The sequence below is a fragment of the Musca autumnalis genome, unplaced genomic scaffold, assembly GCF_047663935.1.
Source record: "Musca autumnalis isolate F117 unplaced genomic scaffold, ASM4766393v1 scaffold_4, whole genome shotgun sequence".
Lineage (NCBI taxonomy): Eukaryota > Metazoa > Arthropoda > Insecta > Diptera > Muscidae > Musca > Musca autumnalis.
The window spans coordinates 66,059,329-66,078,243 of record NW_027411977.1 but is presented as its reverse complement, the minus strand read 5'-3'; the positions used below and the strand labels follow the sequence as shown (position 1 = coordinate 66,078,243).

The following is an 18,915-nucleotide window of genomic DNA, read 5'->3' as shown; positions in this document are numbered from 1 at the left end:
AAAATTGGTTCAATATGGGTCTCATTACCAACTGAAAGCGAATTCTGATGGAAAATGTACCTAAAGCCTTTAATGGTATACTTACTTACTTAATCCAACCCCGTCTATCTTTCAGTATGGGATGTTTTGTAAAGGGGTTTCCATCTGGCTCTATCTCTGGCCATATTTTTTGCGTTCTCCGGTTCTACGTTTTTTTTTTACTAAATGGAACAGATAGTGATTCCTCCCATGTCATCCGTCTTTTGCCTCTAGGCCTTCTACCTTCGCACCTTGCTTCCATTACATGTCGAGGAAGTCTGTCTGCTGGCATTCTTACGTCATGACCAAACCCTATCAATTTTTATACCCTCCACCATAGTAAGGAGGGTATATTAAGTTTGTTTTTCCGTTTGTAACGCATTGAAATACTCATTTGCGACCCTATAAAGTATATATATTCTTGATCAGGGTAAAATTCTGAGTCGATCTGTGCACGTCCGTCCGTCCGTCCGTCAATCTGTGGTAATCACTCTAGAATCCACAAAAATGGAGATAGGACGCTGAAATTTTGGGAAAATGCGTCTTTTGTTTGCAGGCAGGTCAAGTTCGATAATGGGCTATATCGGTCCACGTTTTGGTATAGCCCCCATATAACGGTACCCCCCGATTTACGGTATTTTAACGTTTTTAGGTACAATTTCAGACCGATTTAGCTATAATTTGACATTTAGGGTTCTTAAGTGTCAATAAACTTATATAACAAAAGTTGTGGGCATAGCTCCATGTTTTGGTATAGCCCCCATATAATGGTACCCCCCCGATTTACGGTATTTTGACGTTTTTAGCCATATTTTCAGACCGATTTAGCTATAATTTGACATTTAGGGTTCTTAGGTGTCAATAAACTTATATAACAAAAGTTGTGCACATAGGTCCATGTTTTGGTACATGTTTTGGTTTAGGTACCCCCCGATTTATGGTATTTTGACGTTTTTAGCTACATTTTCAGACCGATTTAGCTATAATTTGATATTTAGGGTTCTTAGTGACCAAAAAACTGATATTCGAAAAAATTATGAACACAGGTACAGTGAGTCAATTAAGTATTTTGCCTCTTTAGAAAATTGAAAAAATTTCAATAAATTCGTTTAAAACCATCAAATTAGTGGTCAGAAAGTGGAATATTTGTATGTAGTATGTTTGTGGATAGTTTAGTGTCCAATATCTGCAAGAACCGCTGCGATAGGCTTAATGGTCTTCGAGATATTGACAAAAATCTACAACAACACAAAATATTTTATCTCAAAAAAGTATTTTGCCTTTTACATATTTATTGAGAAAATGACATTTTTGTTACACGCTAAAGATTTTTATAGTAACCGTTGGAGATTATAACATTATACAACCGTTGCGGCACCAGTTTCAACATCTTGCGACAAGTTTTCGCTGTTATTTTCTCCAATTTACCTACATTAATTTCTTCGACAATATTTTACATTAATTTTGGTCATTACCAACATTAATCTCTAAGAAAATCAGTGAAATATGATTCGCCACCACCTTCAAATCATAACAAATTCGTAAAAATAAATAAAAAGCTAAGATGCATCGCAAATAGCGAAATAAATTACAGTTTGGAATTAAGAAAATCAAGAACAGAGGCAAAAAATTGTTTAAAAAATCGCGAAGATCCTTCCTGGCCGCTTCCAAAAATTAATCGGGTCTTCAATATTAATCTCGGAACCAATGTCTTGGATGAAGTGTCCGCAAGGTTCCAAAATACAAAGATATTGACGGTGTTATGTCAAGAAAAAAATTAAAAAATAATTGGAAAATATACAAAAACAATCATGCCTTGCCAAGACCTTTGACGTTATAAAATTGAATTTTAAAAATGGTCCGGTTTAGTGGCGAAGGTATTTAAATATATTTGTATCGGATGACCCTAACATGTTGCGCTAAAATAGCAATAAAGAGTGATATATTTTGCCTTATTTATTAAAAAATAATAAAGTTTTTTCTTGACATAACACCGTCAATATCTTTGTATTTTGGAACCTAGCGGACACTTCATCCAAGACATTGGTTCCGAGATTAATATTGAAGACCCGATAAATTTTTGGAAGCGGCCAGGAAGGATCTTCGCGATTTTTTAAACAATTTTTTGCCTCTGTTCTTGATTTTCATAATTCCAAACTGTAATTTATTTCGCTATTTGCGATGCATCTTAGCTTTTTATTTATTTTTACGAATTTGTTATGATTTGAAGGTGGTGGCGAATCATATTTCACTGATTTTCTTAGAGATTAATGTTGGTAATGACCAAAATTAATGTAAAATATTGTCGAAGAAATTAATGTAGGTAAATTGGAGAAAATAACAGCGAAAACTTGTCGCAAGATGTTGAAACTGGTGCCGCAACGGTTGTATAATGTTATAATCTCCAACGGTTACTATAAAAATCTTTAGCGTGTAACAAAAATGTCATTTTCTCAATAAATATGTAAAAGGCAAAAAACTTTTTTGAGGTAAAATACTTTGTGTTGTTGTAGATTTTTGTCAATATCTCGAAGACCATTAAGCCTATCGCAGCGGTTCTTGCAGATATTGGACACTAAACTATCCACAAACATACTACATACAAATATTCCACTTTCTGACCACTAATTTGATGGTTTTAAACGAATTTATTGAAATTTTTTCAATTTTCTAAAGAGGCAAAATACTTAATTGACTCACTGTACATGTTTTGGTATAGCCCCATATAACGGTACCTCCCGATTTTCGGTATTTTTAAATTTTACCTACAAGTTTTAACCGAATTAGCTGTAATTTGAACATTTGACATTTAATGTTCTTAGTGGTCACCACACCTCTCCACCAAAATTGTCCACATAGGTCCATGTTCATCCGAACAGCTCCCATATTACGGTACCTCCCAATTTTCAGTAATTTGGCAATTTTAGCTACAATTTTTAACCGAACTAACTGTAGTTTGACATTTGAAGGTTGTAGTGGTCACCACACATCAGCATCAACAATTTTCAACATAGCCCCAATATAACGCTACATCCCGATTTTCGGTACTTTAAGGATTTTACTTAAAATGCTTAATCGAACGTAGGTCCATGTTTTGGTATAGCCCCAAAACAAACCTCCCGATTTTCCGTACCTTAGCTTTATTTTTTGGCCAAACTTTCTGTAATTTGAAATTTAAAAGCCAACAAAAATTGTTCATTTAAGTTCATATTTTCGTATAGCCCACATACCTCCGAACTAGCTGTTAATGACATTTGAAGTTCCCACGTTATGTACCGATTTTCGGTATTTTGAGGATTCTAGTTAAATTTTTTAACCGAATTAGGAGTTATTTGGCATTAAAGGCTCCCATCAAAAACTGTCAACATAGGCCCATGTTTTATTATAACCCCTATATAACAGTACTTAGATATAGGCACCATAAAAAAGGACCTCCCGAATGAAGCATTTTATGTACATTATCTGACATTTTAGCGTACTCACTTAAAGTTGGGGACAGGAATGAATATTTTATGGTGGAGGGTATGAAAAGTTCGGCCCGGCCGAACTTAATACTTTTTTATTTGTTTTTTACTAAATGGAACAGATAGTGATTCCTCCCATGTCATCCGTCTTTTGCCTCTAGGCCTTCTACCTTCGCACCTTGCTTCCATTACTCGTCGAGGAAGTCTCTCTGCTGGCGTTCTTACCATATGAACAAACCATCTCAATTCTTGTTCCTCAATTCGGTCATTCAGAGGCTTCTTATTGTTTCTTTTCGTATTCTGTGTCTCTTGGTTTTCTTAGCGACGCTTCTTAGGTACCACATTTCTGAAGCTTGAATTCGACTTTGACTTATTTTGGCATGTGCGCAAGCCTCACATGAATAGGCCAGTGTATGTTCATACGTAGATTTGTGCACAGCAAGTTTGGTTTTCGCAGTTGTTGTTTTTATGAATTTTTTATTTATTGCATTGTATAATTTTCCGAAGGCTGCTATTCTCTGGTTGATATCTTTGTCTGGTTTTCCATCGTCGCTAATTATTATCGGAATTCATGAACTTGTTTTAGCCGTGTTTGATCTAACGTTATTGAGTGGCTTCGTGGTTGTCTTGCAACGACCACAGTTTCTGTTTTAGACTTACTTATGCACAGGCTTCTTCTGTCAAATTCTGCCTTGAGTATATTCAGATTTTTCTGAAGACCTTCCTCGGAACTTGCTAAAAGCACATAATCATCAGCGTATGCAAGAGTGGATATCCGGGCTCATTTTCAGTGTCCTAAGTGTAAAGGTTTATATTTGCTTTTGTATTTTTGGAAGAATGTCGTCCATAAGTGTGATGAAGAGCTATGGGCTCAATATGTCGCCTTGTTTTACACCGGTATTGTTGAAAAATTCTCTTGATTTTGAGTTGCTTACTCTGACAAAATTCCTGCAGTTTTTATAAAAACTTCTTATTCTTATTAGAAGCTCTTCATCGACATCTCTTTCCTTAGTGCGGTCCAAATTTCTTCCCATCTGATGCTATCAAATGCCTTTTCTAGGTCTATAAAACACACGTGTAATTCTTTATTGTACTCTATTGACTTTTCGACTATAGCATCTGTAGTTCCACGGTTTGGTCTAAATCCGCATTGTCCGTCTTCTAGTAGATATTCCACGCGTTCTCGGAGTCGATTTGTTAGTATCCGGGAATAGATTTTTCCCAGATTTTTTAAGAGTGAAATTCCTTTGTGGTTTTCACATAGTCTGTCGTCGCAATTTTGGATTTTGGCGCTATAACGGCTATTTCCCAGTCCCGTGGTATCGAAGACGTATTCCAGCAGGTTTTTATTATGTTGAGAAGGAGGTTCTTACCCATCTCTCCCATATATTTCAACATTTCAGGAGCTACTCCGTCATGCCTTGCAGCCTTTCCAAGTCTCATATTCAGTAACGCGTCATCTAGTTCTTTCATTGTTATTTCTTCTACGGCATATTTTGCATTCAAGTTGCGTTCAGTTATATATATATATAATTGTTCCACAACATCCCATAGGGACAAGGGAGACTTCTCTCATATCAATGAGTGCACCCCGATTCATATTAGCTCAATGATATGGGACCTACAGTTTATCGCCGAGTCCGAACGGCGTGTCTAAGACACCACTTTTGTAGAGAAGTTTTACATGGCTGAAATACTCAGGAAATGTCGCCAACATTACTGAGGGGTATTTTGCCACCGTTGAAAAGTGTTTTGATGTTGCCTGGCCGGGGAATCGAACCCACGACCTTATGTGTGCAAGGCGGGTGTGCGTTCAGTTATACTGTTTATTATATTGCGTTGTTCCGTGGCTGCACTTTCTTCCTTAAAAAGAAGTACTTCAAAGTACTCCTTCCATCTATCCATTATTTTGGTTTCATCTTTCTGTATGTTGCCATTTTTGTGCTTTTTTGGACTTCTTAATTTCTTGAGCGTACTGTAGAATAATTTCTGATTTTCTTTGAAGTTTGTTTCCAGAGTATGACTAAATTGCTCCCATGTCCTTTGTTTTGCTGTTCTCACTAGACCTTTCACATATATTCTTTGATGCTTGTATGGGTTATACGTATCTGCATATTTGTTGGCCAGGTATTTTTTCCACCTATTCTTCTTTTCTTGTACCGCCAATTTTACCTCCTCATTCCACCATTTGGCGGATTTAACACACCTTTCTCCGCTATAGGCTTTGCGAATGTTTCGAATTTTTTCCATATGTCCTCAAGATTTTGGACTGCGTTCGCGGCTTGTAGTTTTTCCTCCAATAGATTAGCATATTTTTGTTTAGCTGCATCATTCCTGAAACTTGATATTTTCAGTCTTTCTGTCAATTGTTTCCATATTTTAGGGGGTTTGGTTCTGTTTTCGGGGATCGTTCTGTCCATTACCACAAGATAGTGGTCACTACCTATTTCCGGTCCTCTCATTGCATTTGCATGCCGACAACTTGGGAAGTCCTGTCGTCTTACAATTATGTAGTCTATCACCGACTGTTTTTTCCTTTTTGCTTCCTCTCTGGTAAAGCGGTGAATATTTTTGTGAGAGAATATAACTAGATAACTAGGTCGTTTTCTAGGTAGAACTGTTAATGCATTCTTTACCGTATTGTTCGTTTAAAATCTCGTGTTTTATTTCCAACTTTTCCGTTTAGGTCTCCAAGAATTATCATATCTGTACTGATTGCGTCTACTGTGGCCTGAAGCTTTTCCAAAAACCCTTTTTTTGGTTTCAGTGTTCTCGTCGTCATTTGGTGCATATGTTGCAATGAGAACTATATTTTTTCTGACTCTTTTATAGTCAAGGTCATTATTAGTTCGTTAACGAACTCCCAATCTATGACATTTGCTACTTCTTCTTTATGTATCCAAAATCCTACTCCTGCTCTTGCTCTTTGGTCTCTTGATACTCCAGAATATAACAGCATCGATCTATCGTTCAGGTCTTCTTTACCTTGGTTTTTCTCTTGGTTTCCGTTATTGCTAGATATTTCAATTTTGTTTTCATTATCTCCTCCTTGAGTTCGACTTCCTTTCTGTTTTAGGTGTTTACGTTCCATGTTCCCTAAATCATTGTCCTATTTTGGTTGTTTGGTTTTTTCCTTTACATTGTTTCACATTTAATCTATAAGTTTCAGGAATATGAATGATTGGCCCATAGTTCCCATTCCAGGTGGAGGGTTTGGCTCCTTAGAGTTTCCTAGCTAACTCATCTGCCGCCGCTTCTGGATCCGACGAAAACACATTTGTATAGCGAATCGCTTGATCCAAGACAGACATACGCTTCTCGCTGTACAATCGCCGTGTGTTAGCTGTGCTCTTGCGCCGATTGTGTTTTCTATGGTTGCCGTACCGGTTGATTCAGCCTCCGCCATCCAAAGATATAAAGGAGCCAGCTGCCACTTATTATGCTAAGATTTTGATCACACCCAGGTATTTTATTTTTCTGTTACCCTATTTGTTTGTTAAAATAAGTCAATTTTCCCCAATTCGCCAATGGGAGGGTCCCGATGGGGGATCTAGGTTAACCCCGCACGGGGGTATACTAATAACTCGATTTTGGGTCGCTGATTGTGGTTGTCAAATTGCGATGTAATTGAAATAATGAAAAGTAAATTAGTTTCTCATATATTGGTATATATAATTTTAGTTTTATATTATCTATCACGGTGTGCCTTAACAAATTTAAATGGAAGGTGCTTACACCTCGGAAGTTTTTGCTGATTCTGAAACTACAATGCTCATAGATGAGAAATATCAAGAAACAAAAAAAGTCGCCGGAGGGATTTTAAAATAAATCGCGATTTAAGTTTACATTTTTAGGGGTTCTTTAGGTTTTCACGATTTAGCTTGGAAACCGCGAGTTCTACGTAAATGGGTCTAAAGAAAATGTTGTAGCAGAGAAAATTCTCCACAAGATTGGCCTTTGTGATATTTTCGTAGGTTTTACCGTTTTTGAGATATAGAATTTCAAATTGAGACAATGCACTGACTGTATCGTCCCCTTATAAAACAATATTATGCACAGTACCCCTTAACTAACTTTTAATGGAAACCGCTTTAGACCCATTTACATAGAACTCGCGGTTTCCAAGCTAAATCGTGAAAACCTAAAGAACCCCTAAAAATGTGAACTTAAATCGCGATTTATTTTAAAATTCCTCCGGCGATTTTTTTGTTTCTTGATATTTCTCATCTATTAGGATTGTAGTTTCAGAATCAGCAAAAACTTCCGAGGTGTAAGCACCTTCCATTTAAATTTGTTAAGGCACACCGTGCTATGTAACTTAATGCCGTTTTCACTTGTTGTTGAAGTGAAAACGGCGTTAAGTTTGGCCGGTCCGAATTAGTTTCCTTTCGTTTATGAAAGTACTAACTTCTCCGTCACGCCAAAGCTGATTCACTTCAGTAGGGAATTGCTACATTTTCCTTCAGAAAAACTCACATCGGGTGGTATCGTTATACGGTGTCCCTACCAAAACATAGCTCTATATTTAAAAATTTTCGAATTGAAATACATAAAATCGGGTGTTACCGTTCATTGGGAAATATCAATACAATACAATACAATTCTATGAGGAAATGTCAAGTAAGTAGTCTTACCAAATTCCAACCATTTCTGTGGAATAATCTGACTAAAAATTTCAAAGTACCGAAAATCGAGACCTGTACCGACAATTCTGTGTCAGGAATTTGTTTAAGCCCAACGGAAACTAAGTTCCAAATTGTCGCGGTATCGGCTTTGAAATTTCTCAATTCGACATGTATCGATCATTCTCTTATACCCCTAATGGAGACTATATACCGAATTTTAGCAATTTCGGCTACATCGAAACGATGAACTTTACCGACGAATATAGCCCATACGAAGATCGAATATCAGCAATTTCGGTGGGATAATAAGGTTAAAACTTTCAACGGACGGAAATCATTATATCGACTTATAATTCTATATACTTTATAGGGTCGCCGAACAATATTTCGATGTGTTACAAACGAAATGACAAACATTGGTTTACCCTGTGCTCTATGGTTGAGGGTATAACAAATATTCTTTGGTTTGGACTCCAAGAACCAGTGAATTATCTTAATTTTCTATGTTACACAATTTTCTGAAATTAATATAGGCTATATTATATTTTGAAATTCCCCGTTGAAGTGGAAATACCTCTAAAAATATAGAATTCCTCTGACACATCCAATAGATAAATTTTACACAAACAACATTTAAAATTCTTCAAATATTACAAGAACATCACTCGGGCTGGATTATTGGACTTGCGGGGCTTTCTCCAGAGAAGTATGGAGAATACGGATAGGTTGAAGTATGTGCAGCCCTCTAATAATATGGGTGAATGCTTCACTCGGAGACAGTTGGCCAATTGTATACTTCCTTGGTAGGTTTGAAGATGCTGTAAAGATGATGACAGCTTATTAAGAGTTATTACTTGATGAATTCAAGAAAATGGAGATGAGGTTTGGGCATATTTCTCGTTGGATTAGAGAAGAGGAATAATAGATTTCCAGAGTACTACCGTGCTGTTGATCACACACAGGCAACACTAAACAATGCCACTGTGAACCCATTTTGAAGTTAGATATCGAAGTCTACAGTAATCTGTTATCGTGCTGGGAACATAGCCCAAAAGATTTGTAAACCCCCGTGACATCTTTCGAACTTTCATATCGTTTTTCGTGGGCAAGTCATTGCTTTCAGACCATCTGAAATGACTGGTGGGCAGAATACGACAATCGGTTCCTCAGTTACCGAGCTAGAGTTGGCATCGATTTCAAAATGTCAATTTGAGAAAATGTTCCCTTCCAAAGCTCATATCTCAGGCAATAGGTATGTATGTATGATTTTGTATACGAAGAATTCGCACATACATACCTGTGATACATACTTATATACATACATATAAATGTTTTGGTGACAACACATACGAAACACCAGTTCACCGAAATAACTCAAAACCAACTGCAACTACATTCATATGTCACATAAATCGTTTGGTTACATTACTTCTGAAATATTTTGCAACTGCTCTATTTCTCTGGCTGAGGTGTTTGAGCAAAGTAAACATACATATATACAAGTGGATATTTGAGAGAGCAGAATGGTAAATATGTAAAGGCACTTGTTATAAGTATGTGCCATATATACACAAACTTAAAACTGTCAACTCTCTCTATATAATTTATGGGGGTGATGTATGACGTTCCAAATTCAGTTTACGGTTGTGTGCATGTGCATGAGTGTGCCAAACTGTTCATTTGTTGCAGTTGTACAAACATTTATGGCTCTTTCTTCAAGAACATTCGGTGCTAAATGAAATATAAGGTTAGTTCGTTTACTTTGACCATAAAAATTATGGCGGTCAGTTGACCTTGGGAGAATAGAATCAGGTGTTCCAGTTAAAAAGGAGATTTGAATTTGATACTGTTAACAGATCAAGCAGAATAATAGGATAACAAGGAAGGAATTTGGATTAGGTATAACGTTTGAATGTTCACAGTAAGCTAGTTAACAAGAACAAACATTATGTTAAAACAACTTGGGGACCATACAATTCGTAATGAATAAACTCAGCAATATTTGTAAAAAAAAACTCAGCAATTATTCGTTAAAAATTTAAATAATTTTGGTGTAAATAAGGACATCTATGAAATATTATTTCACTTAATGTGTGTTCATTTATATTTGAAGTTTAACTAAGCCAGATAACAAGGTTCTTTTATATGTAGTCAATAATGTAGAGTTGTGCCAATTGAACTATGTACATATATTAAAGTTCAATGGACACCGGCCGTTTGTATGAACAAACTGCGTATACTTAATATCTCAGGTTAGTTTGTATGATGTTACTCATACGTTTTGGAACTAGAACAGTGAACTAGGTCGCACAGAGGGGAAACATAGACCTAAAGTTGCTCAAAAAATGTTGATAAACGGCAACCAGACTCTTTTCTACATTTGCTATAACCATCCTCGACTTTGTAAGATTAACCAATCCAATGCAGCAGTCGATTAAACTCAGCCATACTGAAAACAAAAAGTAAATTTTCGAAAACTAAGAAATTAGGTGAACATTAAAATGACATTATTTTCGCGAAAATTTATATTTTTCAAGATTTATTGTTTTTGTACAGTCTCCGAACAAGATTAGCATTTAAAATGTTCAGATTTTTTTGTACATCTTTGCTCTTTAAGAATGGTGATACATATCCTTTTATGATTTTTTTTTATGATAATTTTTAAGATTACTACAATTTCAATAGTGAAAAAGTCTATTTCCCCGTCGTTTCCCGACCATAGTTTCTTCTAATGTTTTATGCGCTTGAGTCTCAAATATCAGATTCAATCATTAAAAATTGCGCATATTTGCACCATTCCGAAAAAAAATCAAATTTTTTTCAACTAAAATATGAAATATTTTTATATGGAATTGCAAGTTTTACTCACACTAAATTTTGCTCCGCCTTATAACCGGGGCTCTTATTTATCAGACTAAACCAACACCTATCAAATATGTTTGCATTATTCAGAAACATTCACGGCTTTTCTCATGTGAATTGAGAAAAATTTAATTTAAGTAAGTTTCAAAAAATAAAATTTGGAATGAAATATATGTATGTATATGGGACTATATATACATCTGTACCGATTTGTTTGAAAATTTGCTCAATGTTTTTTTTAGGCTAGTTCAGGTTGCATGTGTCAAATTTCAGTGATTTTGGTGCATTTTTATCTCACATCAGATGCGAATATATATGGAAGCTGCATCCAAATCTGGACCGATTTTCATTATTTTCTATAGGATTAATCCTTGTACAAATGATATGCTTTGTGCAAAATTGTATATCAATCGGACTATAAATGAGCTTTCTAGGGCTTTTGATCAACTTTTAACACAAATTTCCGCTCTGTGGGTCGTTCAATTGTCCAACTCTACAATAATGTATTTGTTTTTATTGTGTAGGTTATAATCCCAGTTGGAAATTGTCTGCAATGAGTCTTCAATGTTGTCTCCAATCCATTGAAGACGGCTCGACGACAGCCCTTTGGGATCATCTACGACATTTTCATACAAATGTCGCAAAACTCGTGCACAACGACGATATAATGAACATTGGCTTGTACCTTGTCGTTGATGAATACATAACGTCTTTGTCTAGAACTTCACCCACCTTGTCTTCAATGGCCCCTAAATGGATTCCAACCTGAAATAAAACAAAAAGATCAGTAATTTTCTATAACATTTACTTACAATTTTCACTCGGCATTTCTGCTGAATATTTCCTCTTCTCCGACTTTAGTTTTCTCCTTTCCTTTTATTTCTCCTTGAGAAAATTGGACAAATATGTACTAACAAGTGAAAAAGTGTCAGTTGGCTTTGCCGACAGATATATACCCTCAGCCAATGTGAAGTGAAACTTTCACCTACGGACAGGTCTCTTCTTAATTTTGTGGGCCTTTTTGGACATTTGAACTTGCCGACAAAAATGTGAATTAGGATTTAACTGCACAAAGACACAAATGTTGAACTTTTGTGGGGGAGGTACCCTTAGGGAGGACCGATATGGGCCATTTTAGAAGCTAAACTAAATTTTGACAAAATATTAGGAGATCCAAAATTTGGACCAAATTGGTTGCCCCATTCAAATGATATCGTCCTAGCGTTTTAGTGGCATTTTTTAAATATTGGGGAGAAGTACCGGTACTGCCCTATGAATGTTGGACCAAATCGGTTGAACACTTTGTTCTCTCCGACCGCCACATATGGTGACATAGGGGGTTTTTACACCTTTCGGACTGTTTTGCCAAGAAATATGGACTCACTCCTGAAGAAACGTTTACTGTCTAATAGAGGTAGCGAATGCAAATAGCTGCAACACAAATCAAAGTGATTCGAGAGCAGGTCTTAAAGTGAACATATCCGAAATTTTGTGTGAGAGGTACCAGAAGGAGGAGACAAATATAGTCCATATTCGAAATTGGATATATCTGGTAGATATATTAGGATGTGCAAAGTATGGATTACATCGGTCACTCCCTTCAAAAGTTATCGTGCGCTCAATTTTTCCGAACATTTTTCAACTTTTGTGGTGGAGGTACCTGAAGAAGTGCACCGATATAGCTTATCTTCGAATTTAAACTATGTTGGGACAAAATATTACGAAGGCCAATTTTTGGACTGAATCTGCAGATCCTTTCTTGAGTTATCTTGCGCTCCAACCACTACACACGGTGTCATATGGGCACTTTGAAACTTTTAGGCTATTTTCTCAGGAAGTATGGACTTGCCCCTGATGAAACTTGTACCGTCGTATGGCGGGCAGTGAATACAAGTGGCTGAAACAAAAATCAAAGCGATTCGAGAGCAGGTCCTAATCTGAACTTACCCGAAATTTTGTGTGGCAGGTACCCGAAGCAGTAGACCGATTGAGTCCATATTGGAACCTCATCTAAGTCTGGTAGACATTTCACGATTTGCAAAGTATGGACAAAATCGGTTACTCCCTTCAAGAATTATCGTACGTACAAAATTTCCGAACATATTCGAACTTTTGTGGGGGAGGTACCGGAAGGAGTGGACCGATATAACCCATCTTCGAATTTAAACTAAGTTTGGACAAAATATTACGAAAGCCAAATTTTGGATCGAATCGGTTGATCCGGTCGAGAGTTATCGTGCGCTCCAGCCAGACAGACAGACAGACGGACGGACGGACATTGCTCAATCGACTCCAAATTGTCTGAAACACATTTCGTCCAAACATACTTGCGGTCTAAAACCATTATTTCGATGAGGCACATTTTGCCCGTATGAAAGTGTATATACCCTCGTTAGCATAAATGCTAAGCGTATAAAAAGAGGTAATTTAAATTAATGTATACATTATTTTATGCAACTTACCGAAAATTTAAAGAATTATTTGTACCTTACATCATTTTACTAAATTGTTTAACTTCATAACATTTTAAAAATATGTGACTGATTGATCCAAATCTTTAACTTATACTGATTTCAAAGTCACGGAAGGAAAATAAACTTGGCATTTCATGATCTTTTTGACATTGTCGTTCAGAATGTCACACATCGCACATGCAAGAGTAATACATTCGGTGACACCAATTTTTGTAGTTGATGAAATCGTCATTGCAAATTAAATTTCCAATGGATATACTAACCGAGTAGATCAATACAAAATTGATGACTCTTGCGCGACACTTTCAATTCGTTGAGGACTCTTGCAGACAGCCCTTTGGAATCGTTGGTGACATTTTCACCCAAGTGTCCCAGTATTCATGCACGACAACTTGGGCGACAGGGTAAGCGAAGATGTGGTCGGCGACGACCTAGATGATTAAAATCTCCGTATTTCGCGGATGATATTCTTTCTCATGATGGAATCTTTCAAATAAAACGCTTGCCGTTTAATTTTGCCACCATTTATAATTTAAATGCAAGCGTTTTATTTGAGAGATTCTATCATGAGAAAGAATATATTTATTGAGGCTAAGCGACAAATTATTTTCTAGTTTTAAGTGCATTTCTAAATAAAACACTGAAACTTAACTTTTTTAAATTAACTGTGAACAAAATTATAGTCAATTTAGGCCGAAAATTTAGATAACAACTTAAAATGCCTGAAATCGTGTAGTACCGTTATATAAAGGTTATACCAAAACCTGGACTTATGTCCATAATTTTTGGTGGGGAAGTTTCTGTACCATTGAGAACTCCAAATGCCAAGTTACAGCCAATTCTGGCTAAAAATGAAGGTAAAATCCTTAAAACACTTGAAATCGGGTGGTACCACTATATGGGGCTATACCAAAACCTGGACCTATGTCAACAATTTGTGGTAGAGAAGTTTCTGTACCAAATGCCAAGTTACAGCCAATTCGCCTTAAAAATGAAGATAAAATCCTTAAAACACTTGAAATCGGGCCGTACCGCTATATGGGGGCTATACCAATACCTGGACCTATGTCCACAATTTTTGGAGGGGAAGTTTCAGTACCATTGCGAACCCCAAATGCCAAATTACAGCCTATTCGCGTTAAAAATTAAGATAAAATCCTTACAACACTTGAAATCAGGTGGTACCGCTATATGGGGGCTATACCAAAAACTGTACCTATGTCCATCATTTTTAGTGAGGAAGTTTCTGCAATGGGGTGTCCCATTGCCAAGTTACAGCCAATTCGGCCTAAAAATAAAGATAAAATCCTCATAATACTTGAAATCGGTTGGTACCGCTATAAGGGTGCTATACCAAAACCTGGACCTATGTTCACAATTTTTGGTGGGGAAATGTCTGTATAATTGGAAATCCCAAATGCCGAATGACAGCTAATTCGGGCAAAAACGAAGAAAAATCCTCAAAATACCTGAAATCGGGTGGTACTGCTATATGGGGGTTGTAGGAAAAAATGGGAACATATTCATGTATTGTCATCCAAATCTGAAAAGTGTGCAAAGTTTCAGCTAGATTGGTCAACTGCAACTGTGTTAAAAATGAGTTACCAGATTTGAACTAAAAAGAACAACAAAGCAAGTTAAATAAAACGCTGTAAAAAATAAATTATTTTTACGAATCAAATATAAACCTGTTCTTTAAATTATAAGACATTGTCGTCTTGTGCAGGGAAAACAAATAAATTAAATAAAAAATGTTAAATAATTAATAATACTTTTCTCCCGTATGTTCTGCAATACACCATTTCCTTCTTTATCACGCCTTATACATCTTACCCCAACCGATCAGTGGGCGACCTTTCTTTATTTTTGGATTCTGCAAAAAAAATGATTGTAAATGAATGTTGTGAATATCCACTAAATATTCTAAAATCTTACCATATACAACAGGCTTTGTATTTTACAGTCGCTGGAATTTTCAATGTTCTTCATTAAAGTGTTTAATCTTTTTAGTCTAACTGTTTTCTACATAATACAGTTTGCAAAAATAAAAATTGTTTAATCAGTAACGCGGTTTTCGAATTTTATGACTTTATAATTTTACATTTATTACAAAGTGTAAAATTGTTTTAAAGCATTCTTTTGAGCATTTGTCGGATTGTTGCCAAGACACAATGCACAAGATATGGTCATGCAAGTTTTCGTACATGACCATTTCGGAACATTCGTCAACGAATCGTCGACGAAAATGTGATCAAAGATTAAATTTTCTTTTGGGAATGAAACAACTTAGATATGTGCATTAGGGTTATGACTTTTTAACAACGTCATATCCCTGTATCATAGCGTGATGAGTTTCTACATAAGACTACATAGAATCTTAATTATAAGGTGATTCGGTGAAAAAACCTTACGCACGAAATAAAGTTAAATTTTGAATTTATCAAAATTATGGGCAATTTTTTGAAGTCACTCTAAGCAGTTATGTATTTGAAAATAAAATTTATAGCCGCATGAGATAACCACTAAAATTTGTTTCTCACTAATTTTCTTTAATTCTGAGAATTATAAAAACGTCGTAAACGCTTTTTTCAAAGTTTTATTTAAAAATAACATCTAAAGTTTTTCAAAGTGGGTTTTGTGCATGACCTTTTTCATTTTTTAATGGAATAAACGTTATTTGAGTTAGTTAGTTAGGCTTAAATTTATTAATTCGTGAAATAGGAAATATTTTTTGGGAAAAAATTTTTTTTTCATTTCATACATTTTTTCAAAAAAATATTTTTTAAAAAAATTTTCGTGATGTTTTTTCATATTTCAATGGAACAAACGTTATTTTAGTTATAAATAGGTAAAAGTTCATTTATCCGTGCTACATTAAATCATTTTTGAGAAAAAATGTCGAAAAGACATAACCCTAATGTGCATATACTGTACACGGACTTTATTAATTATAAATAAGTTATATTTTTTATTTAACTAATAATATTTATTCTTCTTTGCTTTCAGAAATTGTAACAAATAAATGCAGTGAGACAGGTTCAAAGGTATGTTTAAGATTTCTAAAATGTTTAACAGACATATGTGTTTAATATATGTGCTCTGGGCAGCGTTGCCGAATTTGACGATTTATCGTCATTTTGACGATTTTTTGGCCCAAAATTGAAAAATGACGATTTGACGATTTTATGGTCCAAAATGACTATTTTTCACGTAATATAGAATTGCAATAAATAAAAGACTATAACAATATTTTGACCAAAATTTTACGAAAAACTTTAAGGAAAGCAATGTTCCAAACTCGATTTTATGAGCTTTTTGACGTTTTATAGCAATTTCCAGGTGGATTGGCTATATTTAGGCACATATCTGGAATACAGGTTTTTGCCTCATCTTTGATTTACATCACCTGAAAATTTTCATTTAGGATTTTTAATGGATGAAAATCTTCCTTTAAAAGTTTTCGAGATAAAATACTTCCTTCCGATGCCATCTTTAATGACAATTTTTGTCGATTTCCGAGTGCCCATCAAACAAAATGTACGTGTACGGACAAACATGGACGATTACACTATCAAGCAAGCGATATTTGAGATAATCTGTCATTCAAAACTGGCAATGTGTACCCAGCTTTACCTTGCTGCATTACTGCAAAATCGATAACCACAGGGAAAACTATCATCTTCTGAAAGCCGTTTTTATAGCGGTTTTTAGTGAGATTGGGTTAGATTTATTGCTGTGGGTTGTATATTTTATGTTGACAGTTTCATTGACAAAACTATCAGCGAAAAAATCGCACTAAAAGGTAACCACAAACATAGTTTTGGATCATGTTGACGATTTTCCAAATTTCGTTGACGATTTGACGATTTTTTTGACGATTTCCGATCAAAAACTGTCGGCAACGCTGGCTCTGGGTCGTATGGTGCACTTGGTCGTATGGTAGACTAAGTCGTATGATTAACGGGCTGTATTCTTCAAAATGAATAAACAAGTAAAAAAGTATCAGTCGGCTTTGCCGACAGAGATATACCCTCAGCCAATGTGAAGTGAAACTTTCGCCTACGGACAGATCGATTGTATTCAAGGTCTCTTTAGAATTTTGTGGCCCTTTTGGGACATTTGAACTTGCCGACAAAAATGTGGGTCAGGAATTAACTGCACTAAACACACAAATGTTGAACTTTTGTGGGGGAGGTACCCTTAGGGGGGCCCGATATGGACCATTTGAGAAGTTAAACTAAATTTGAGAAAATATTAGGAGATCCAAAGGTTGGACCAAATTGGTTGACCCATTCAAGTGATATCGTCCTAGCATTTTATTGGCATTTTTTAAATATTGGGGAGAAGTACTGGAAGATGTGGACCGGTATTGCCACATGAAACTATGTTTGGATATAATATGACGAAGACCAAATGTTGGACGAAATCGGTTGAACAGATCGAGAATTATCGTTCTCTCCGACCGCCACACATGGTCACATGGGGATTTTTTTAACCTTTCGGGCTGTTTTCCTAAAAAATATGGACTTGCCCCTGAAAAAACTTTTACCATCGAAATAGAGGTAGCGAATCCAAATCGCTTCAACAAAAATCAAAGTGATTCAAGAGGTAGATATATTCGTATGTGCAAAGGATGGATTACATCGGCCACTCCCTTCAAGAGTTATCGTGCGATATGGCTTATCTTCGAATTTAAACTATGTTTGGACAAAATATTACGAAAGCCAAATTTTGGACCGAATCGACAGATCCGTTCGAGAGTTATCTCGCTCCATCCACTGCACACGGTGTCATAGGGACTTTTTGCATCTTTCAGGTTAATTTCTCGGGAAGTATGGACTTGCCCCTGATGAAACTTGTACCGTCGTATGGGGGGCAATTAATACAAGTAGTTGCAACAAAAACCAAAGCGATTCGGGAGCAGGCCCTAATCTGAAGTTATCCGAAATTTTTTGTGGGAGGTACCCGAAGGAGTGGACCGATTGTGTCCATATTGGAACCTCATCTAAGTCTAGTAGATATTTCACGATGCGCAAAGTATGGATCAAATCCGATACTTCCTTCAAGAGTTATCGTGGGCACAATTTTTCCGAACATTTTCGAACTTTTGTGGGGGATGTACCGGAAGGAGTGGACCGATATAGCTCATCTTCGAACTTAAACTAAGTTTGGACAAAATATTGCGAAAGCCAAATTTTGGACCAAATCGGTTCATCCGATTTGGTCCAGCCAGACAGACGGACGGACATTGCTAAATCGACTCCAAATTGTCTGAAACACATTTCGTCCAAACATACTTGGGGTCTAAAACCATTATTTCGACGAGGCACATTTTGCCCGTATGAAAGCGTATATACCCTCGTTAGCATAAATGCTGAGGGTATAAAAAATGTAATAATTTGTTACAGTAGCTTAACAAATTTTGTTCGACCAAACCATTTCTCCCTGGGCCCTCCACCCCTGCGTACGTTC

At 36.0% G+C, this 18,915-nt stretch overlaps 1 protein-coding gene across 2 annotated transcripts in view; it reads left to right on the top strand.

The window, feature by feature from the left end:
* unc-13-4A (BAI1 associated protein 3) overlaps positions 1 to 18,915 on the top strand; it is a 595,010-nt gene that overhangs the window by 93,990 nt on the left and 482,105 nt on the right. Inside the window, exon 2 of one of the 2 annotated variants that reach the window (XM_073987488.1) lies at positions 16,450 to 16,487. The gene's annotated coding sequence lies outside the window, so the exon portion shown is untranslated. Of the gene's footprint in view, positions 1 to 16,449; positions 16,510 to 18,915 lie in introns of those variants that run through there. The other variant, XM_073987489.1, reaches the window with a different exon arrangement.